This window comes from Protomyctophum parallelum (genome assembly GCF_964188405.1).
Source record: "Protomyctophum parallelum genome assembly, chromosome: 12".
Taxonomy (NCBI): Eukaryota; Metazoa; Chordata; class Actinopteri; order Myctophiformes; family Myctophidae; genus Protomyctophum; species Protomyctophum parallelum.
In genome coordinates, this window is record NC_139712.1 from 46,342,383 (window position 1) to 46,367,404 (window position 25,022).

Here is a 25,022-nt window from a genome sequence, read left to right on the forward strand (position 1 = left end):
CCGCAGTGCCTCCTGGAAGTCTGCGCCGTAGTGCCTCCTGGAAGTCTGCACCGTAGTGCCTCCTGGAAGTCTGCACCGTAGTGTCTCCTGGAAGTCTGCGCCGTAGTGTCTCCTGGAAGTCTGCGCCGTAGTGCCTCCTGGAAGTCTGCACCGTAGTGCCTCCTGGAAGTCTGCACCGTAGTGTCTCCTGGAAGTCTGCGCTGTAGTGCCTCCTGGAAGTCTGCACCGTAGTGCCTCCTGGAAGTCTGCACCGTAGTGCCTCCTGGAAGTCTGCGCCGTAGTGCCTCCTGGAAGTCTGCGCCGTAGTGCCTCCTGGAAGTCTGCGCCGTAGTGTCTCCTGGAAGTCTGCGCCGTAGTGCCTCCTGGAAGTCTGCACCGTAGTGCCTCCTGGAAGTCTGCGCCGTAGTGCCTCCTGGAAGTCTGCACCGTAGTGTCTCCTGGAAGTCTGCACCGTAGTGCCTCCTGGAAGTCTGCACCGTAGTGTCTCCTGGAAGTCTGCGCCGTAGTGCCTCCTGGAAGTCTGCACCGTAGTGCCTCCTGGAAGTCTGCGCCGTAGTGCCTCCTGGAAGTCTGCGCCGTAGTGCCTCCTGGAAGTCCTCCTGGAAGTCTGCGCCGTGGTGTCTCCTGGAAGTCTGCGCCGTAGTGCCTCCTGGAAGTCCTCCTGGAAGTCTGCGCCGTAGTGTCTCCTGGAAGTCTGCGCCGTAGTGCCTCCTGGAAGTCTGCGCCGTAGTGCCTCCTGGAAGTCTGCACCGTAGTGCCTCCTGGAAGTCTGCACCGTAGTGTCTCCTGGAAGTCTGCGCCGTAGTGTCTCCTGGAAGTCTGCGCCGTAGTGCCTCCTGGAAGTCTGCACCGTATTGTCTCCTGGAAGTCTGCGCCGTAGTGTCTCCTGGAAGTCTGCGCCGTAGTGCCTCCTGGAAGTCTGCGCCGTAGTGTCTCCTGGAAGTCTGCGCCGTAGTGCCTCCTGGAAGTCTGCACCGTAGTGCCTCCTGGAAGTCTGCGCCGTAGTGTCTCCTGGAAGTCTGCGCCGTAGTGTCTCCTGGAAGTCTGCGCCGTAGTGTCTCCTGGAAGTCTGCACCGTAGTGCCTCCTGGAAGTCTGCACCGTATTGTCTCCTGGAAGTCTGCACCGTAGTGCCTCCTGGAAGTCTGCGCCGTAGTGCCTCCTGGAAGTCTGCACCGTATTGTCTCCTGGAAGTCTGCGCCGTAGTGCCTCCTGGAAGTCTGCGCCGTAGTGCCTCCTGGAAGTCTGCGCCGTAGTGCCTCCTGGAAGTCTGTACCGTAGTGCCTCCTGGAAGTCTGCGCCGTAGTGCCTCCTGGAAGTCTGCGCCGTAGTGTCTCCTGGAAGTCTGCGCCGTAGTGCCTCCTGGAAGTCTGCGCCGTAGTGCCTCCTGGAAGTCTGCGCCGTAGTGCCTCCTGGAAGTCTGCGCCGTAGTGCCTCCTGGAAGTCTGCGCCGTAGTGCCTCCTGGAAGTCTGCGCCGTAGTGCCTCCTGGAAGTCTGCGCCGTAGTGTCTCCTGGAAGTCTGCGCCGTAGTGCCTCCTGGAAGTCTGCACCGTAGTGCCTCCTGGAAGTCTGCGCCGTAGTGCCTCCTGGAAGTCTGCGCCGTAGTGCCTCCTGGAAGTCTGCGCCGTAGTGCCTCCATGGAAGTCTGCACCGTAGTGTCTCCTGGAAGTCTGCGCCGTAGTGCCTCCTGGAAGTCTGCACCGTAGTGCCTCCTGGAAGTCTGCGCCGTAGTGCCTCCTGGAAGTCTGCGCCGTAGTGCCTCCTGGAAGTCTGCACCGTAGTGCCTCCTGGAAGTCTGCGCCGTAGTGCCTCCTGGAAGTCTGCGCCGTAGTGCCTCCTGGAAGTCTGCACCGTAGTGCCTCCTGGAAGTCTGCGCCGTAGTGCCTCCTGGAAGTCTGCGCCGTAGTGCCTCCTGGAAGTCTGCACCGTAGTGCCTCCCGGGTGACGAACATACTGTATCTGGTTAAATTGCGCCGAGAGCCGGATGTGAATTGTCGGCCTGCCTCTAGCCCTCTGCAGGTGTGCGTGTGTGTGTGCGCGCGCCGTGCGTGCGTGCGTGCGTTCCCACTCACTTGCATCAGCTAACCCAGAAAATGCTGTTTGAGCCTTGCCTAAATCACCCTATAGACAACCCTGCACACGTCCCATAGTTCGTCTCCCTCCTGGCTCCAACATTTGCAGTCAGAACTGCAGGCTCGCTCCCCACCTCACTGCCATGCAGCACTCCTCTATCTCTCCTCGTCTCCCTCGTTGTCGCCTCCTCCTCCATATTATGCTAGTTTACTAGTTTACAGATGCATCATTCTTCACTCACATCACTTGTCCTCGGGTTTTTGTCACTTGGATTAATTCGTTTTTTTTTTATCTTGACCACAAAGGCTATGAATGTCCTTTTAGATGCGTGTTGTTGACAGATGCTAGGTTCATAGGCTATTCTATAATTAACTAAACCATTCAGGACGGGAGGGTTTTGGTGTTTTTAAGGATTATGTTATACTTTGGCTATTGAAAAATAGCAGACCTACAAGCTCATATATAGCAGATCTACAAGCTCATAGTCGGCGCCGAGCTATGAGCTTGTATATCTGCTATTTTTGGGGAAATCGTGAAAATGTGGTGCAAATCTTTGAATATATATTCTTTCAGAGCAAACGATGGGGGTCAGCCAATTACATACATTTTTCGGGGGCCTTTGACACGAAAATGGGTTTTTGAGAAAACTGTCAGGATCAGGATTTAGAAGGCATCTGTAGAATGGGCCTCAGCTCTAAATGGGTTAATATAATGAGCACTTAAATGTTCTCGCTGCGCTCTACAAACTGTGTTGACTGTTTACCTTGTAGTTTGTTGACTACGAGTTCATGCTTTTGATTTTGCTCTCAAATGGCAAAGATTATGTTATGTTTTAAATTTGTATTTAATGTTATTATCAGAGGCAAACTGAACGTTTAATGTGCTAATTGTGAAGCAAGTCACGTCTCAGTCTTCATTTTTATTATGCTTAATTCCCCCACAGTTTGGTATATGTGTTATTAAAGTGGGTTCACATGCAGAGATCGTTACAGTACAAACTCTGCTAACGCATACTGTATGTGCGTGTGTGCGCGCTGTACATGCAATGTGGCCACTAAAACTACACAACTCTTTTTTTTTTTTTTGTCTTCGCTGGCGAAATCCAGTTAGAATACTTTTAAATTGCCAATTTGGGCCAGGCTCCTTCCCCCGTTCACCGTACTCGGTGGGTAGTTGCCTAGCTATATCTCTCAGCCACTTGATAATTACAAAAGTGGAACCAAGCTACAGTTCAAGGAACTGCAAGAGAGAGAGAGAGAGAGTTGGAGAGAAATAAATACATAAAAACCTGTTGGCAGAATGCATTATTCAACATTGGCAGCAATTTACTCCTTCTCCAGCCCCAAAGACACGAATCTAACTGATTTCACAGTCATATCGCCGCTGGCAAGTCATACTGTAGCACCAGGCTGCTCCTCCCCTCTTATCAACACGCTTTGTGCCAAACGCTGCATACTATCAGTTTCATACAGTGCAACATGAGCCTGACTACATTGAAATGGAGAAGAAAAAAAAACAGATTTATGAGTATATTTCGTGTGTAATCACCGCATTACAAAGTGTGGAGATTTAGCCATTGTGTGAGGCAAGTTGTGAACGTATAGTACATTAAAGTGCTAAAGCGTACACACACAGAATATAGACTATAGAGCATGCGGCAGATCCAAAGATATTCCAACAGCTTTGTGCCTTGGACACTTTCCAGCTCCCAAATCCGTTTTTTATCAAGAAATTGCCTCTCTGTGCCTCGCCCATATCCCCATCTTATTCCTGTGTCTTTCTTAATCATAGCAAATGAGCACGTGGGTTGTTGTCGCCGACCTTCAGGAGGGAGGAGGGACTGTTCACCTCCAACAAATACTTTGAAATAACTGGAAACAGACTATTCAGTCCGTCTGTCGGACGGACGACGGTGCGAAACGCATCATCAAAGCTATTTTGGCTGTCTCTGCAATTTGCATATTGACTGCCTGCTGTAAATAGTCAGCTCTGGAGGGAATGTGTCTCATTAGCAGTTTAATGAAGTCGGCATTGTGAATGCATGACATTTACACTAATGGTGTCAACAAATGTTCAAAAGAACACTACAATTCGATGGCAGGAAAAAACACTCTTAACCCATTCTGACCGGGCACCCATTTTGGTGTCGGCATCATGTTATGCTTTAGCTATTTAAAAATAGCAGATCTACAAGCTCATATCGCGCCACCGAGTGGCGCGATACGAGCTTGTAGGTCTGCTATTTTTGAAAAATCGAAGGGCGACTGACATTTTTAGAATCTGATCTCAGGTCAGAATGGGTTCATCAGACCAGTGTGTGTCCAGTGGAAACCTCGTATGAATCTGATCTCAGGTCAGAATGGAATAAATCCAGTTCGACTGATATTCCTTGAAGTGTACGACAGAAATCACACCCGTGTGAAGTAGGAAGTCTATCATCACAGAATAGATCATCAAACATCGTCTCATTCACCGTCAATGGCATTCAATGTTTGGTTACTTAGGACAATGTTTCCTCAAAGCTGTAAGTGTCACGATCTGTGACGTTTTCTGCTGTGTGTTCCTTGTTCCTAGTTTGTGTGTTTTAGTGTTGTGTTTATTTATTGTGTAGTATTTAGTGCCCTATATAGCTGGTTACGGTTACCTGTCTTGTCTCACCTGTGATTATTAGTTTGCTCCACCTGTGTCTTGTTTTTTTTTTTTTTTTTTTTTAAGATATTTTTTTTGCGGCTTACGCCTTTTATTGATTTTTGAAGGGACAGACAGTAGGCTGACAGGAAACGGGAGAGAGATGGGGGGATGACATGCAGTAAAGGCTGTGTTGGGTCCGGGAGTCGAACCCGCGGCACACTGCGACTGGATTACCAGTCCGGTGCCCAGACCGTTACGCTACGGCCTGGGCCACCTGTGTCTTGTTAAGTCTCTTAGCCTATCCCTGTCTTGATTTTGAGTTGTGTTCACCTGTGCCCTGTTTTCCTTGTGTGTATTCATAGCCCTGGTTTGTTGTTGTTCCTTGTCAGTTCATTGTTGTATGTTAAGTGAGATGTATCCTTGGATTTTGGAATAAACCCTCTAGCATTTAGACTTCTCTGCCTCTGCGCCTCCCTGTTCTGTACTTGGGTCTTACCTTATTGATGCACACCGTGACTGTAAGGGAAAAGCGAAAACTAGAAAAGTGTGCTCCTTGGAGCTCAGGTTTTGCCTTGCTAGGTTTCCTGCACAGGGCCCACAAACTCTGGAAGGCAGCCATGCTCATGCCCAATTGTAATGGATTCTGACACATCTTCATAACATGGCTAATGTGTACCGACGTTTGTATAGGAGTAGTAGCAAAAAGTGTGTTTTGAAGAAAAGCTAGTATGACAAACATAATGGCCTATGGGGAGTATAACCCATTCTGACCGGGCACCCATTTTGGTGTTAGCATTATGTTATGCTTTAGCTATTGAAAAATAGCAGATCTACAAGCTCGTATCGCGCCACCGAGTGGCGCGATACGAGCTTGTAGGTCTGCTATTTTTTTTTAAATCGAAGAACGACTGACATTTTTTTAATCTGATCTCAGGTCAGAATGGGTTCATCAGACCAGTGTGTGTCCGGCGGAAACCTCGTATGAATCTGATCTCAGGTCAGAATGGGATAAGGCATCCTGTGGAACAAAACATTTGTATTATACTACCTACGGTTCAAGACGTACTGTATAGGCCAATGGGCGAAGCTGGTTGTCATAGCCACAGACATATAAACGTAGACGCCCGTTCCGGCTCTGAGGCGCGTCGTGTCACCATTGAAGGCACAATTTTCCCGACATTCCTCGCAAAGCGTTTGCCTTCAATGAGCAGCTTCCGCGTGCGTAACATAAGTCCCGGAAAAGGCGCGCTGTGATTGGCCAGTGCCTTCAGCAAAGGCCTTCAGCACTTCTAAATAAGAAAGCTGCGGAGAAAGTGTTGCTTTGTGTTCACTCTTTAATGTTTTCTGTAAGTAATCTATTCCTCCCTTCATTGGGATACACGACGCTCCAATGAACTGCAACGGCCAGTGAGGCATCTATTTTTTATAATCTATGGTTAATTGGTTATAGCATCAACATAAATTTGTTTTGACAATCTCTTCAAGATTTGGAATGGAACCTGAGTAAGCTGACAGAGAAATGTTGATCACATGACCACAGAGATAATAAACATCGTCAAATGAGCATAAGATGAGCAAAAAAATGTGCTTTATGCATTCGATGTCGACGCCCACAAATGGTTCAAGCCCAAGGTCACTGGTACTGTGATCCAGAGAGGAGGGGAGGCCACTCAGCCTGGGTCTTTATGTTTATCCATGGAGGATTGAACCATGGATTCACTCATCACAGGATGGACACCGCCACAATGGTCTGGTGTGTAATTAACCCATTCTGTAAGGGCACCCATTTTGGTGTCGGCGTCATGTTATGCTTTAGCTATTTAAAAATAGCAGATCTACAAGCTCATATCGCGCCACCGAGTGGCGCGATACGAGCTTGTAGGTCTGCTATTTTTGAAAAAAATCGAAGAACGACTGACATTTCTAGAATCTGATCTCAGGTCAGAATGGGTTCGTCAGACCAGTGTGTGTCCATGTGGAAACCTCGTTATGAATCTGATCTCGGGTCAGAATGGGTTAACACCAGAGGCACTCCACCACCTGCTTCAGAAGGGCACGTTGCCACCATCATCAGGACAAAGACGTTTGTATTTGGGGGTCTTCCAGGGGAGCCAGCGTGACCACAACGGTTGTGTTTGGCACAGAGCCCCCCTCAGCCAGGCCGAGCACACCTTCTGCGGGGGTCTTAGCCGCTGACCGGGCTCTGCTGACCCCTGACCCCTGACCCTAGCTGATTCCATTATAGGCGTGCTCCAAATGGACCAACAGACAGACGGCGAGACAGGGGTGAAAACATCCCTGTCATCCTCGCCTTTTTATATGATGATGATGTCATAACCAACCTAATGATTATCATAATTACACATCGTCGGGTAGATACTAGAAACCCTATTTCCATATTTCAACTTGTTGTGCTGTTTTCACATTGCGGAAGTGGAAGTGATAATTTAAGTTAGTTAATACATTTAGCAAATGATCTCTTCTGGTGTTTTCAGAATCTGTAGGCCAGCGGTTCCTAAAACCTCACAGGTTGAGACCCAAAAGAGCAATTAGACGTTTTCCCGCGCGGGACGGCCGGGACCCAAACTATAGTGAAAATAGCAGATCCACGTTTTGGGGGGACAATAAATTAATTTAAGAACAGGCAGAACATAAAACGTTATTGTATAAAGAGAGTACAAAAGAAAGGGAAAAACTAAATCCTTTGGTGATGTTTGTTAAACCCTCTGCAACTCCGGATGAATTATTTGGCACATGGAAGTGTCGGGGAAGAAGCCCAGAGTGCTTCTCTATACACAAACAACACATTGATTTATTAGCCCACCGTACAGTACAGGCCGCGGCTAATGCAGCCAAACAATCAAGGTACGTCCACTAAACAATGCAATGCCCCAAAGGTACTGGCACACAAAAGGTATATACCGCACACACGCGCACAATACTTACAGTGACACGTGATGTCCACGTGTGCTACAACACGTACTGTTCAACATGAAAAACATGCATGCGCAGAGTATACCCGCAGACACAGAGACTCATGCTTCGTACAAAAAGCATGCAATCGTCTACATACACTCTACACGGCCTCGACACATGCAGATGCTGCTGCTGACACGCAGATGAGTGCACATCAGACATGCTAAAAAATAAATACGATCAATCAATAAACAATACACATAGCCACGCACACACACACACACACACACACGCACGCACGCACGCACGCACGCACGCACGCACGCACACACACACACAGAGAGAGACCAGGAAGGCTTCCTGTGTGCATATTACCATTCTCATCAGGGTAAGTGGCGTGCTGTCGCGGCCGCTGTGGCGACGGGCGGGTTTCATTAGATCCAGATGCCAACCAGCCGAGAAGAAAGAAAGGGGGGAGAGGAAGTGCGTACAGTACGTATATAGGGCCCTATTAACCCATTCTGACCTGAGATCAGATTCATACGAGGTTTTCCACTGGACACACATTGGTCTGATTGACCTATTCTGACCTGAGATCAGATTCTAAAAAATGTCAGTCGTTCTTCGATTTAAAAAAAAATAGCAGACCTACAAGCTCATATCGCGCCACTCGGTGGCGCGATATGAGCTACATGATGCTGCTACCAAAATGGGTGCCTGGTCAGAATGGGTTAAATATTATTATGATTCTGGAAATGATGCAGCGATCCATCTGGACTCTGGAGCACGCCTAATGTAATCAGCTCGGGTCAACAGCCCGGTCAACTGCTAAGACCCCCCCCCCCCCCCCCCCCCCCCCAACCCCGCGTCCTGTGACATCACACACACACACACAGGGAGAGCAGAGGACAGGTTGGGTTGTCTGGCTCTCTGGCTGATTGCAACTCGAGCAAGTCAGAAACATCTGCATCCTCAAAGCTGATATGGACTGTGCGTGTGTGTGTGTGTGTGTGTGTGTGTGTGTGTGTGTGTGTGTGTGTGTGTGTGTGTGTGTGTGTGTGTGTGTGTGTGTGTGTGTGTGTGTGTGTGTGTGTGTGTGTGTGTGTGTGTGTGTGTGTGTGTGTGTGTGTGTGTGTGTGTGTGTGATTGGGCGGGGGAGCGGGGAGGGGGGGGGCAGATTGTGAGTGGATGGATTGGATTATCGTAGATGTCTATTGTGATTCATCTGGCTCTGTTGACAAACGGGGGACTTCTAATGCAGATGGCGATGTTGTGATGAGTTCCCCTGCCTGTCAAATCTAATAATGCCACATAGCTTTTAATGTCTTCATCGTATAAGCGCGGGAGACATTTCCGATTAGACGAACACACGCGCACACATGCATGTTGTGCGCATGCCATGTGCATATACATTGATGCACATGCACATTCACATATGTAGGCCTCTTGCCTATACATCAGAGGTTGTTGGAAATATGTATTTTGATGTGGCGTCATAATCAAACATGTTGTTAACCCATTTTGGTGTTGGCATCATGTCGTGCTTTAGCTATTGAAAAATAGCAGATCTACAAGCTCATATCGCGCCACCGAGTGGCGCGATACGAGCTTGTAGGTCTGCTATTTTTGAAAAATCGAAGAACGACTGACATTTTTAGAATCTGATCTCGGGTCAGAATGGGTTCGTCAGACCAGCGTGTGTCCTGCAGTGGAAACCTCGTATGAATCTGATCTCAGGTCAGAATGGGTTAATATGGCACACTGACTTATCAAGAAAATGAAAAATATGGGACTTCATGTGCAAAGGGTTGCTGACACCATGGCCTACAGTACATTGGACTGTAGTCAGATGTGTAACCTCTGCTTGCACCCTCTCTCTCTCTCTCTCTCTCTCTCTCTCTTACACAATTCTTGCACATCTATGTTATATATTCACAACCTGCTGTTTTCTGTGGCACTTTGATCAGCCAGGGATTCTGCTCTGCCCCTTTCATCTCTCCACTTCAAACCATGCGCTGACTGACTGTACACTGACTGTATGAAACCATGCACTGACTGACTGTACACTGACTGCACTGTACACTGACTGTATGTAGGCCCAGTAGGGGGATGGAACGATGATCGTTGTTATCGTGTCCCGGGATAAATAAATTAACCCATTCTGACCTGAGATCAGATTCATACGAGGTTTCCGCCGGACACACACTGGTCTGATGAACCCATTCTGACCTGAGATCAGATTCTAAAAATGTCAGTCGCTCTTGGATTTTTCACAAATAGCAGACCTACAAGCTCGTATCGCGCCACTCGGTGGCGCGATACGAGCTTGTAGGTCTGCTATTTTTCAATAGCTAAAGCATAACATGATGCTGACACCAAAATGGGTGCCCGTTCAGAATGGGTTAAAACCACTCGCTATAATCGTCTCTGGGGAGATTTTCATTTATTTAAATTCAGTACCAGTTAACCCATTCTGACCTGAGATCAGATTCTAAAAATGTCTTGTACATCCTGACAGTTTTCTGAAAAAACTGTGTTTCTATATGTCAGTCGTTCTTCGATTTTTCAAAAATAGCAGACCTATACAAGCTCGTAGCGCGCCACTCGGTGGCCCGCTATGAGCTTGTAGATCTGCTATTTTTCAATAGCTAAAGCATAACATAATGCTAACACCAAAAGGGGTTCGCGCCCAAAATAGGAAGTAAAGAGTTCATCACATCTTATTTCACTTTACACAAATCAATTTGCCACGTCATAGCAGATCTACAAGCTCACAATGCGTTTTAGATCAGCTCCGCCCCCCCCCCCCCCCCCCCCCAGAATAGGTAAAGTGGTAAAGTTTTAATCATATTTTCATTCACAATAATTAATCACAATAATTTTGGCCACACTGATCGTGATATGCAATTTGCATTATGGTCCCATGACTCCCCTCACTGTCTGCGACCCATATGGAACCTCCTGATCTCTCACGCATGACGCGCCACAAAGACCCTGCTGTCATGCAGGCGCAGCAGCAGCATTGGCAATTTCCTCTCGCCACAACTGCATTAGGCGTCTCATTTACAAAGAAACGGCAAGTGATTTATTATCGTTTTGAGGAATGAAATGATGCCAGCATCGCTAAGCCTGTCCCAGTCATTACCGAATGCAGAGTAACATCATTACTTTATCTTCCAAGATCAGCATTCAGACAGCAGCACACACACACACACACACACACACACACACATCGAGTCCCTGGCTGTTTGTAATCTGATGCATGCACGAGCGTGGGTGTGTGACTTTGTGTGTGTGTGTGACTGTGTGTGTGTGTGCGCGTGTGTGTGTGCGTGTGTGTGTGCGTGTGCGTGTGTGTGCGCGCGCCCACGCGAGTGTGTTGAAAGGAATGATGGAATATTCCCCTGGTAGTTTGAAAACTCGTTCCAAACAACTTCTTGGCTGCCTTCAGGCTTATTACCTCAGGCTTCCATTGAGCCAGAGCACTAACTAACATGGAGCAATCTGGAGTCTATCAAGGAGAGGAGAGGGGACTTTTTCCTCAAGCGTATTCAATATATTATACTTTCTCACTGTCTGTCCGTATAGAAGTCCCTCTCTCTCCTCCTTTATCTGCTCTGATCTCTCCATCTCTGCATGACTCTGTGTAGCCCACATGAGCCTGGGCGAGGGCTAAATGCCTATATATACACCAGCAAGTTCCAAAGATTCCAATCAATCAATCAATCAATCATTATTGATTGATCAACCAGCAGGACTGCTTTGTTGTTTACAGACCAGGCCAGTAGTTCCCAATTTTTTTAATTTATGACAAGTTTGGCTTTTTTTTTTAATAATATTTATAAACAAAACGTATAAAAGGAAACCCATAAAATGTGTCCGCGACCCACAAATGGGTCCAGACCCAGTGTTTGGGAAACAGTGATTTTCACGACCTTTTCAGGGGGTCTATAATATATACTCTGCACTGCAATAGAGAGCTGCATGACACGGTCACCAATGCACGCAACTGCAGGGCTGCTAATTCGGCGATAAACAGGTTCAACAATAGCCTGAAATGAATGACACGGGACAAAGATAATTGTGTTCGACTATAGCGACTTCAGACTGGACAGTGTGGGGAGATTTAGAGTCTCGTATAGCCTATAATTATCTGTCAAATCAGCGACATCGACGACGGGATATAAATACATTAAACTGATGGAGCCACATTTTTATGTAGCCTATATAGGCATCATCAATCATCAAACCCAATTCAAAAGTTGATAAATAATCACCTTTCGAGCCATAATGCTCAATAAATAAATAGAACACACACGCATGATGCGCACAAACAACTTCCAAATCCAACAAATTGAGTCAGCCTATAAAACAACATACGGTTACAAATCCAGGAAAGCCAACAGCGAGATGATTTTACTCAGACTCTCGGGGTGTGATCTAGCGCTTAATTGTACAGTAGGTAGGTTCCATCTCATTGTAAAAGCGCCGCGGCTGACGCGATCGCTTAAAACAATAACCAACCTGGGGCTGGACACCCAGGTTAGACACGGGTGGCACTAAGTTACTTCATCTTTGAATATCACCCAGACGCTTAACAGTTCTAATAAACGCGTCTATTTCGCAGGCGAGGGAAAGTTGCGGGTTATATTCCACTCACCTGAAAAGCGGAGCCAATTCAGTGTGAAATGTCCCCCAGCGATCGATCGATCGGTCGGAGCTTCATGGGAAGGAAGGCAAGACGCGCGACGCGAGCGGAGAGGGTATCCGTTCACTGCAGCACGAGTTTCACTCTCTGCGCCGCAGCACTGTCTTCTCTGTGGATGTCACAGAGGCTGTGTGAGGGGACATCCAACGCTCCCTCCCATTGGCTGCCATTCACATGTCCGAGAGAGAGAGAGCGAGAGAGAGAGAGAGAGAGAGAGAGAGCTCAGGGAGGGATGGGAGACGGAGAGAGAGAGAGCTCAGGGAGGGATGGGAGACGGAGAGAGAGAGAGCTCAGGGAGGGATGGGAGACGGAGAGAGAGGGAGGGATGGGAGACGGAGAGAGAGGGAGGGATGGGAGACAGGGAGGAAGCTAGGAAGGGAGGGATGGGAGACAGAAAGAGGGAAGGAGAGAGAGAGGGATTGGAGACGGAGAGAGAGAGAGAGAGAGAGAGAGATGGAGGGATGGGATAGGGGAGGGAGGATGGGAGGGATGGGAGACGGAGACGGAGGGAGGAAGGGAGGGATGGGAGACGGAGAGAGATAGAGAGAGGGGGGGCAAGGCCATCAGAATACTTACCTATACATACAAATTGACTGATTTGCATCTCCTAATAGGCATGTTGACCTGTTTAATAATAAATTAGGTAATATTTTTTGTGATGAGTTCTAAATGTAGGCCTACACAATCCTAGATAATATATATATATATATATATATATATATATATATATATATATATATAAACTAGTAGTATGCCTGGCCTAATAGCAGTTAAACTGCACGTTCAGGCATGCCCACCTAGCAGTGAACTTGTGGTTTAACGGTTGAACTGCTATTAGGCCTATACTAGTTTATATTTCTACTCCTAGAAGAATTAGGAGTGATTGTGGTGTAATTGTATAGTAATACATTTAAAGTTATACAATGATAGTGTTGCTATAGTATATTAATATTGCAATTGATAACACTAATATGAGACTTGGCCCAGTTACACTGTATGCTGCAATTATGTCTTAAGGTCTGTCTGGTTACCATATGCTGGGGTTTTATTGCATCAGCACAATGCAGTTATGTGAAGTCATTTCCAGAAAAGTATAAGCAAAACTGAAATAATGATCAATGCTGACAAAACAAAACAAAACAAAACGAACAAACAAAATAGTATGCCAGGTCTTTTAAATAACAGTATCTGCTAGTTTGTCATAACTGTGATCAGGCCCGGCGCCACGGGGGGGCAAAGGGGGTGTTTGCCCCCCTAAATCAACCTCTTTGCCCCCTTAGATCAAATAGTTACAGACAAAACAATGGTACATTTCCAGGCATTAAATTAAATTCCATTGCTTGAAAGCCCTCTATAGATATGCAAATGTGGCGCATTGTCTTCATGTCCAATACCTGCCCCCGATTGCCCCCTCTGTCATTTCATCCTGGCGCCGGGCCTGACTGTGATTGACAGCTGTCACACAGTGGGTTGTCAGCCTGTTTGAGCCCTGGCTGCAACCTCCATTAAGTGGTACCCCAAGTCCCCAACTTTCAACCCCTGAATTGACAATGATCCACACTTTTTCAATACAACCTTTTTAAATGTTATTTCGATGACCCTGAGGATCATAAAACAATAATAAATTAAATAAATGAATTACCAGCTGCATTATTATCTGCGGGGGTCCGCTATAACTGACTCTGGGTCAGTTTCAGCACAGTTCCAGCCCGGAGGAGCACTTAACCCCATGGATATATATATAAAGGCTAGACGGCTCAAGGCGGAGTCTCTGACGTAGTTCACCCGGCGGCCATCTTGCTGAGGGGCTACAGTACAGTATTGTCTATGGCAGCTCAAACAAAAATAGTCGTAACTCCCTCAAAGTCTTGACAGATTTACAAACGTGTTGGTTTATTACAAACGTTGTCAACGTGCAGGCTATGATTCAGGGCGCTTATCTGCTTAATGTTGTTTTTTATATGAACGTTGTAGAAAAGCATATATAGGCCTAAGTATGCGGACGTCTCATCACGTTTATAACAAACCAAACCGTTTGAAAATTGGTTGAAAATTGATCAAGTTGTGGTTATTTAAAAAGTACATGCCCCATAGACACAATGTTATGCTGCCCCGAGGTAAGATGGCCGCCACGTAGCAACGTCGCTCTCCCATTGGCCAGAGCGCGGGTGAGCCATCTAGCTGTCTTATGTATATCTATGCTTAACCCCACTGACTCTTTGTGTTCTGAGTCGTTCATTTCCGCCCAGACATATTTGCGGCGCTCACATTCATACGATTTAGCCAATGAGAAAGCCAGCTGGACTAGCACAGCGATGTCAGCCAATGAGAAAGCCAGCTGGACTATAGCACAGCGATGTCAGCCAATGAGAAAACCAGCTGGACCAGCTTGCACATCGATGATAGACTCAGCTTGCTATTGCATAGCAGCTGGTAAAAACTTGAACGATTACCATTGCAATTCATTTTGGGTCACACCCCTTTTTAGCTTAGATTGACTGGCCTATTGCTCAAGGACACTCATCAATAAACCAGGAGGGGTCGAGGATCGAACCAGAAATCTTCACACTCTTCAGACTCTATACTCCTATAAGCCGTTAGTTGCCATCAGTGTAATTCAGCGACTTTTAATAATTTTAAAACTAACATGATGAATTGAGCCATCTTAGGCCACTGGCTGTAAATAGACTTTAATTGCCCTACTCTGTGGCCATCCTAAGAGAGGAATCAACTTATTCCATGAGATTAAACCTCTTAAAGTGAACTATTTCCACGACCCCCTCTAATTACCCACAGTGTCATTTGACTTGAATTTTAGCATTCAATAATTAAGATTAATTAATCACTTACGTCGTGTGCATAAAGATTGCTTCTGGTGATAAAAGTAGGTTCTGTACAGATTTGGGTATTATAAACCTCATGCGAAATCCAGAGTGTTGGGAATGGACCGTCCGCAACTCAGAGAGTGTGAACATATTTGACCAGATAAATTCACACTCATGGTTTCACCTTGCGGGAGGTAGACTATTGGCTCGGCTTATACAGTAGATTCCCGCTGAGGCCGCAGATGCTAGAGGTGTGTAAGAACTCATGGCGAGGTGATACAGATAAGAGTGTCTGCTAAATGGTACGCTACTGCTGAAAAGCACTCGCATAAAGACTGACCTTCTCAAGTCACAAGATTACCAACAAACAAAAGCATGTGATGTGTGCGATGATAGACGATACTGTGGGGAAAGTGGAGCAAATATTATATTGTTTCTTACACTCAAATGCATGCATGCACGCGCGCGCGCGCACACAGACACACACACACACACACACACACACACACACACACACACACACACACTAAGGCTGTCCCCGAACATTCAGGGTTTGAATGTTCGCTCGTTAGGGTTGGCACTCAAATCTTAATTTATGGCCTTGAACTATTCGTTATTTTATTGTATTATTATTATATTTCTTTATTATTATTATTATTTATTTTTTTACTCAGAAATATATCTCGGCGAGAATGCGATATGCATATTAAGAGTACTATGTTCTTGTTGTGTTTACACAAAAAACAGTGTGTGTGTGTAAACACACACACACTGTTTTTGTTGTTCAAATCTAAGTGACCTCCATCTTAACCCGCCTCAGCAAAATGTGTGAGCAATTGAAAATCCTCATCCTGTTACCACAGTTACCAACCACTTAATGTGGTAAAATATGTATGCATACAACACCTACATATTGTCAGATGTTGAACTTTAATATAAATGTCCACGTTTATGCCCTCATATTTTCAAAAGGCATTTGAGAAATATTACAATACAGTAACATCATAATGTTATTGGCTGAGAAGACAAATCTTAAAGGTTATTTAAAATAAGCCACATATGAACGTGAAACTGAATGAATCCCCGTCTACAATGAAAACTTGGAATATGCAGCAAAGATGCAGCACAGAGGACCATAGACTACACAGAATATCACAGTATGTGTATTTTCTGTCCAAAACGCTCCCACGCACAGTCCCATAAGCCTTACCACCCTGCTGCTGCGGGTCCATCAATTTAATCTCTGGACGTCCTCCAAGCATCCACTTTAGTGCTGTCCTGTCCTATCAAACAAATACTTGCTAGTTATTGCGCAAAAATGCAGCGAGCCAGAGGGATTTGAGTATTTGCCATCAAAGTTCTATCAGAAGATCAGCTTGAGATGAAGGACTGCTGCCCTTGACTCCATCACAGCCACTGATATATAGCCACGCATGCGCGGCATGTGTCCTGTGGGATTATCCCGGCCACCCACCACGTCCATTTTCGTGGCGCGGCAGTCAGTGGCTCTGGCTCAGGTCGCTTGGGAACGGGAAGGTTCGGGGGTTTGATCCCAACCAAGCTACTCCTGGCTACCCGTCGAAGTGTCCTAGGACAACTGAGGGAGCGTTCGGAAATACCGCATCGGAGCGCACTCGTCTATTAGTTTGCATTGCACAGTGCGCTCAGCGCGCTACTTCCGAACACGCCCCTAGACATTGCATGGACATTGTAAAACACCTTGGAGAAAAGTGCTATATATAAATATGCACTATAGGCTACTATAAACTATAAATGTAACATTTAAACAGTCAGGCCTGGAATTTCATCCTTTTAGGGGCAAGGACACTTGGTCTTTAGTGTGGTCAACTTTTTGAGGGCACAAGGCCGAGTGCCAGGGCATGAAGGCCATCAATTAAAACAATGATTTTAAGTCCCCGGTCATAATTATTTTAGCCTAAAGGTTGAGGAAGATTAAAATTTTATTTATTTATTTCAAGGCGAACATTGGTTCAGAACAGTGCTTCTTAAATAAATAATCACAGCTTTAAATAACAAAATATAAGTAGCTACTGTTGTAAAATATTGTAAACATGTATGTAACATGTATTGGGGTCCCAGTCCAGAGATGAAAATCATAATGAAATGGCCTAGGACCCTGTCACCCTAGGCCCTAGGGCAGGGGTGTCGAACTCAACTTGGGGCGAGGGCCGCATTGGTCAAAAGGTCACTTGATGGGGGCCACAACCAGTTGCGCACGCACGCTCGATGTCTCAGTCAGTCACTGCTATAATCTATCTATCTATCTGTCTATGTATGCTCAGACCCAGCCAGCCAGCCAGCCACACACACACACACACACACACACACACACACACACACACACACACACACACACACATAGTGCTCAGACCCAGCCAGCCACACACATAGCTCCGTAAGGGAGTGGTTGCACCACTCAAAACATCTTCAAAAAACTGAAGAGGCTACTGGAGATTGGAGAACCTGATTTGGACATGATCTGATGCAGGACAATGTTTCTATGACAGAAAGAGAAGATGGGTCTGGCCACATTCATTCACCCCATAATCTCAGTGGAAATTGGGGAATATGTTGACAATAGTCGACAGCTCTGCCGATTAATAATCGATTCATTGAACCCACCCCCCATATTAATCAATATCAGATACAACTTATAAGATTTTATATTATGCACATGCCATGGTCACATAACCATTATATGTTGAGTCATGCATGCTTTGATGGTTACAGTTTTATAATCAGTTTTGATGAGTAAACCTTTGTGGAGATCTTCTCAGTTCTCATTGTATGCTAGTTACTGCCATTCAGGATGGAAAATGAAATCCATTTGGATTTGGGGAGAAGTAGTTTCATAAGGGGCTGGTATGAAGTACTTGATATAAAGAGAACATGTTCAGTTCACTAGTCTACACTCTACTCTACACTGCCTTCATTTCATCTGATTGTCTGTCTGGCAGGCACATAACAAGCGATCGTTAACTGTGTCTGAGAGAGGGGCAGAGAAGAGTGGCTTTGCTCAACTTGATTTATACTTATATTCTCCACTCTGATGAAGGTACATGTTCGATATATCATGCAGCCTTACTTATTAGCCTATATTTTAGCTATTAAAAAAAAAAAAAAAAAAAAAAAAAAAATAAGACGACGGCCCGCGGATCACCAGTTTGACACCCCTGCCCTAGGGTGACAGGGTCCTATTCCATTTCATTATGATTAGTGAATTAGCCTATAGGCCCTAGGGCCTATAGGCTAATTCACTAATGATACATTTAATTTGGGGGTCCTTGAAATTAAAATGGCTGAGGATCACTGGGTTAAACTGTGAGTTAATTCACAGAAAATACAATAACAGCCTACATAACTTTTGAATGAGGGCTCGGTTTAGACTAAAGTAATATATTGAATAACACAAAAATAAGATTTCCCCATTCAGACACAGAAGTAAGCTACAGGCCTATATGTCTGCAATAATTGTCTAAGGAAAAAACAAATACCTCATGAGTTGTTTCAGTCCATTTTAAGCTCTGTATAGAGATTCAAAATGTTACTTTCTGTTGTAGGCCTATAGTTGTAGTGTAGTTTGGGAAGCTTAACGATGTTTAATTGACTACAGGCGATAGAGTGAGAGACAACGCGTCGTCAACGCCTCATGCCCAGCCGTGCATGGGAATTGATGAGTGGATGTTTTTCTTTTTTGATCACAACTTCAGTTAGCGTCATGTGTTGTTCTTGTTGTTGTTGGAAGCTGTTGCTGAATTAAGGACTTTTCAGATGGAATAATTTATTTGGAACAATAAAACAAGAAGACACGCAGCAGGGCTGTATAGGTCTACAGGTAAGAGGAAAGAGTTAGAAGACTATATAAGTTTGCATCCGACAAGCTCAATTGTTCAACCGTGTAAAACACGCGTGGCTCACGCAGTTTATCAATTTGAGTCATGTTGGGTCAAATTATTTGACGCAACATGATTGAAACCTGCATTTATAACAGTGCAGGGCCCGTTACTTCAGTATTACCCCGCTCTGAATCTCGTCAGCTATCGTCTCCCTTCATGTTTGTTATGGAATTATTCCATAATGTTGAATAGCAGCGTGGCTGGGCGCTGTGACGTGTGTGTGTGTGTGTGTGTGTGTGTGTGTGTGTGCGTGCGTGCGTCCGTCAGGTCATGACGACCAGCGGGGGTATCGTATAGTTATTGAGGCAAAGTAACAAAATAATCAAACCACTTGGCAAATGGCAACAACACGTACAACTACAATACACAAATATAGCTCTGGTGTGACGTCCATGTTCTGTTTTCTGGATGTTTTTCAATTTCATCCTCCACTGTCTGTAGCCTCGGAAACCCAGACGTTTTTATTTCCAGGGAGGAAAGTAAAGTCTGGGTCTGAGTCCACTTCAATTGATTACCGCAAACATTGCTCACTCTCTGCTGATTTCTGATCGTCTGCACCTTTGTAAAATTGACATACACACGCACACATGTACACACCTTAGAGTATAGATATATATACTCTATGGTACACACACACGCTCCTCTCTCTCTCTGTCGCTCTAAGTAATTAGTCTCATGTCCATAGGAGGCCTTTGCGATGTTTCACCAGTTTCAATTGAAACGGGCCTCCACCCTCAGGGGGGCCTCCAAGCTCCGACTAACCGTCAGGTGTCAGTCAACCCCTGCCCCCCCTCCCCCTCTCTCTCTCTCTCTCTCTCTCTCTCTCTCTCTCTCTCTCTCTCTCTCTCTCTCTCTCTCTCTCTCTCTCACTCACTGCCTTACTCTCTCCCACAATGTTAAGTTCCACTTATTTCCTGTTAATAGCCTGTGTAAAATGTGCGCCATTGAGGTAAAGGGGAGTCACTTTATTGTGAAGGGACGACAGGATGTTGTTGCTGTGTTTTGTCTGTCATTTTTCGAGGGCCACACGGCCAAAGAGATGAGCAACGATATTCCTGCCCTGATAACAGTGCATAATTACACATTACACATACTGAAGAACTCTATTCCAAAAGAGACATATTCACATTGTAGTGTGTGCGTGCATGTGGGGGTTGTGAAGTTTGAGAGAATGAAAAAATAACACCGTGTGCTATAATCTCAGATGTGTTTAACTGTATTTTACAGTTTTAAAAGTAACTGGTTTTACTTTCTCCCCAATTTGTGTCATTTCAATCTCCCTCGTGTTTACTTTGTACAGTCGTGGGGAGGGTGTAGCCTACTGTATAGATAGCCACGTGTTTTATGTCTACCTCGATATCCATGGAGTCATGTGTGCCGCCCCATAGGAGCACTTAAAGGGACACTGCAAAAAGATATATGTTAATGACGTTTAGAAGCTTTAGATCACTTTCCTGGGGGTATTTATGTGTGTAATATGTGGTTTTAGTTATTTTAGATTGTAGCAGTGAGCCTGTTGTCTCTGATGTCTCATGGACACTGGTCTCACTACCTTCCTGGACTACAATTCCCATAATTCTTTGGTGCACTGCTCCTCCTTGCGGATAGGGGGAGAGCTGTCTTACTGAGACAACATGTAGTCCAGGAAGGAAGTGAGCCCAGTGTCCATGACATCAGAGACAACAGGCTCACTGCTACAATCTAAAATATCTAAAACCACATATTACACACATAAATACCCCCAGGAAAGTGATCTAAAGCTTCTAAACGTCATTAACATATATTTCTTTGCAAAAAGGGTGAAGTGTCCCTTTAAACCCCACTCACTCTTTGGCTGGGAGTGGGAGTTAATCACCTCATTTATAGTGGTGCTGGGTGGGGCCTTATCTGATACTAACTCGCCACACCTGTGGTGGGCCAACATGTAGGTCCAGAAGGTATCCACAGTATGAAAATTTGCCGTTGCCTGAGGGTTACTGTGGGAACCCCACGGCTATGCTATGTGCCACTATATGACACTCTTAAGTTGTGATCAGTGTTGTGCCTGAACACGTTCAATGAACGAATGAATGAATGATCGTTCATGTACTCGTTCATATTTTGGCGGGGGAACGTGAACTGAACGTACTGTATTTCTGCTTGATGATTGTTGTGAACACGTTCATTCTGGGCGTGTGTGAACAGCGCTCGATCTGTCACAGTATAACTTTGTTCAAGAGGGCACCAGATTTCCATAGAGCCTTCCAGGCGAAAACCCTGCAGCTAAAAGCAGTAGGCTACACCCTAAACAGGCCTTCATATGTAGCCGAAAAAACACCAATCTGGCCCAGTCCTGCTAAAGCATAATAAGCCCAAATCCGACACTATAATGTAATCTCTCTCTGCCATGCACTTTCTCTGGAACGCACGGCTTACGCTCGTTGATGTGCGTTCGCACTGATCCGTGCAGACAGCCAGACACAGAACATGTCCCGACCCAAACACTGAGGTAAACTCGTTGTTCGTTTGACATACAGTAACGTGCCACCGAAAAATAGATTCCAATAGCTTGTTACTTTTGCGTCGAGGAGCGCTGTGTGTACATACATGATCTCCTCGGCCAACAAAATGATTTATACTTTGTCGTACGAAAGGGATTACGGTTTTGGTGGCATTTCACATTGCAAAAGGGTGCAGGAGGAGTGGGCACATTGATGGCACCTCGGTGATAGATTGGATATGGTATTATATTAGTATTTTGTACGATGGTATTATGGTAATGGACATATTGTATTTTTAAGGTTTGGACTTTGTGGTTCTATAGCTATAAGTAAGTAAGTAGCCTTGCCGAGCCATGAGGCCCATAGGGGCAGGAGCCTATCTCCTGTTTCTGTAGCCATGAGGCCCATAGGGGCAGGAGCCTATCTCCTGTTTCTGTAGCCATGAGGCCCATAGGGGCAGGAGCCTATCTCCTGTTTCTGTAGCCATGAGGCCCATAGGGGCAGGAGCCTATCTCCTGTTTCTGTAGCCATGAGGCCCATAGGGGCAGGAGCCTATCTCCTGTTTCTGTAGCCATGAGGCCCATAGGGGCAGGAGCCTATCTCCTGTTTCTGTAGCCATGAGGCCCATAGGGGCAGGAGCCTATCTCCTGTTTCTGTAGCCGTGAGGCCCATAGGGGCAGGAGCCTATCTCCTGTTTCTGTAGCCATGAGGCCCATAGGGGCAGGAGCCTATCTCCTGTTTCTGTAGCCATGAGGCCCATAGGGGCAGGAGCCTATCTCCTGTTTCTGTAGCCATGAGGCCCATAGGGGCAGGAGCCTATCTCCTGTTTCTGTAGCGTGAGGCAGCTTGATGTACAAGTACACCCCCTGGACATGACGCTAGTATGTCGCAGGGACTTACCCCCCAATCCAACCCTTGATGCTGAGTGTCAAGCAGGGAGGCACTGGGTCCCATTATTTAGGGACCACTCTAACCACAAGGCCACTGAGCAGCTGGTTCTATAGCTATGGGCTGTGGCAATACTTTTGACAATATCTCGCAGCAACGTATATTTAGAAAAAAAGCTAAAAACTAAAATGAACTAAACTAGTTTATTTTGAACTTTAGTTCAACATTTTGAATTATGAACTATGAACTGAACTAGTTCATTTTTAAATTTGTGAACTAAACTTGTAGTAATTTGGAGAGAACAAACTTTCTTAACACTGGTTGTGATGATGCATTACATTAAAATTTAAAGTTTGCTCCTTAGTGTTTATTAGAATGACCCTTTTGAGTATCCGTTAGTTTTAATCGTTTATGCCTAAATTTGTTTGTTACCTTGTTTCCTTTTCTTGTTCACTTAAATTGCCATCATCACAAAGCCTGAATAAATACTGTGACACTTCAATCCGGTCTGGTCCTTGTGCTCTAAGGCAGGGGTTCTCAACCCGTGGGTCGCGACCCCTTGGGGGTGGGTCGCGAGACATGGATAAAGCATTTCCGGGAGTCCCCAGCCAAAAAACATTGAGGACCCCTGCTCTAAGGCATGCTGGTGTAGGGATGTACTGTAGACGTACAGTATAGCCAGCAGACTTCCTCTATTAGCCAAAGAGAATATTCAACCACGCTATATCCCTCCCAGTTATTCTTGCCAACTGTGGTGCAAGAACCTACCCCTGCTGTGCACAGTGGTGGAAGAACGTCTCACTTTTAACTTAAGTAAAATAACCAGTAACATAGAAATACTCTAAAGTAAAAGTTCTGTATTTACATTTTACAAAACTTTAAATTTTACGTACCAAACGTAATGTATTTGTTGTAAAACCGTACACATACTCAACATGAAAAGGAGTGCCACTCCTCTTAAATGGGAATAGGGAAAACAAACTTAAGGTAATTTATCTATGGAACATTATAATGAATATTTTAAACAAGACTTTAGCACACAATGATACTGATACATGCGGATCCACTGGTGTGTATTTATTTATCAAGCATTTTACAACATGATTCAGCCAATATCAGCCAAGCAATGCAACTCTCTGTTTTATAGCGAGAATGGATGAGCTGTCTCAAAATGTCTGTCAGTTCACATAACATGTGTATGAGTTATTGTACTGTATGTGGAATATGAATCATGCACAAGACTCATTTCCATTATGCGTATGTATCATTTTACAGGGCATACGAGTGCTCTGGTGTGGCTCGACCTAAAACGGGAATCAATAGGTCTCCTTTTTTATTCATGCAGAGTTCCACAAACAATCTCCAGGAAAGATCAATGCCCCCAGGGAACTGAGCATGGGATCACGCTGGAGTCAGGCGCCCGTGCGACGCATATCGCACACATACCGGTATATCATATACTGTAGGCCTAGTCTTAAATAAGAAAATAGAAAAACCATATTGCATACATTGTTGTACTGTGAGGCGGAGACGATATGATGTTTATCTGTGGCCTTGCTAATTTTGACTACTGCAACTTTCTCTTCACTACTATTTCCCAGGCTCAGTCGTGAGATGATTGCGAACGCAATGAGCACTAACTATGAGACCCTGCAGATCATGTCTGTGTGTGTGTGTGTGTGTGTCTGTCCCGCTGTTACACCACCCGCCCGCCACCAGAGGGCGCAGCTGTATCACACGCACGCACGCACGCACACACAACTTAAAAAAAACTTAACTTAAAAAAAAACTTAACTTAAAATGAAAAAACTTACAGTAACTTAAAAAAATCTTTAAAAACACTTAACTTCAAAAAACTTAAAAATAAAATCTTAAAAAAACACAAAAAACTTAACTTAAAAATAAAATCTTAAAAAAACACAAAAAAGAGAACTTTAAAAAGAAAACCTTAAAAAAGTATGAAAATACTATAGTATTTATTCTAATTGTTGTTATTGCCATTTACGAGCTGCGTTCGCTTCCCGCGTTTGCGCGTCTTACTTGTATTATGACAGGGGTCACATGCACGCACACACGCACACTGTCACACACACAATACAGCCATTTTGAAAGTGTAATACATTGTGTTTAACATACTGAGTTCATAGTCCGTGTGATATGCAATTTATTTGTCTCCCAAGATAAACATATGATGGGGAAATAATCTCACGCTAGACGATACAGAAAACGGAAACCTCTGAGCTGTGCTGAAGTGTCTGAACTGTAAATGTGCCTTTTAAAATATTGATCTCTCGGGTTGTGTGTTCATTTGAAATTTGATGCACTTTAAACTGCTGATTTGTTTTCCCACTCTGCTAGCTAGACGTTTGATCCCACTATTGGAGTACGTGTGACCTTAATGTGGGCTTCAACACAGCCATATGATGCACATTTATTTTTGAGTGCTGACGAAGAGGCTATGAGACTGACCTCAGAAAGCTATAGCTGGTTATTTTCTGTTCTCCTGAGTCTGGGACAAACCTGCTGCATACAGACTGTCAGACACTGATGGAAATGCTATATTAAAACTGGGCTCAACCAGACA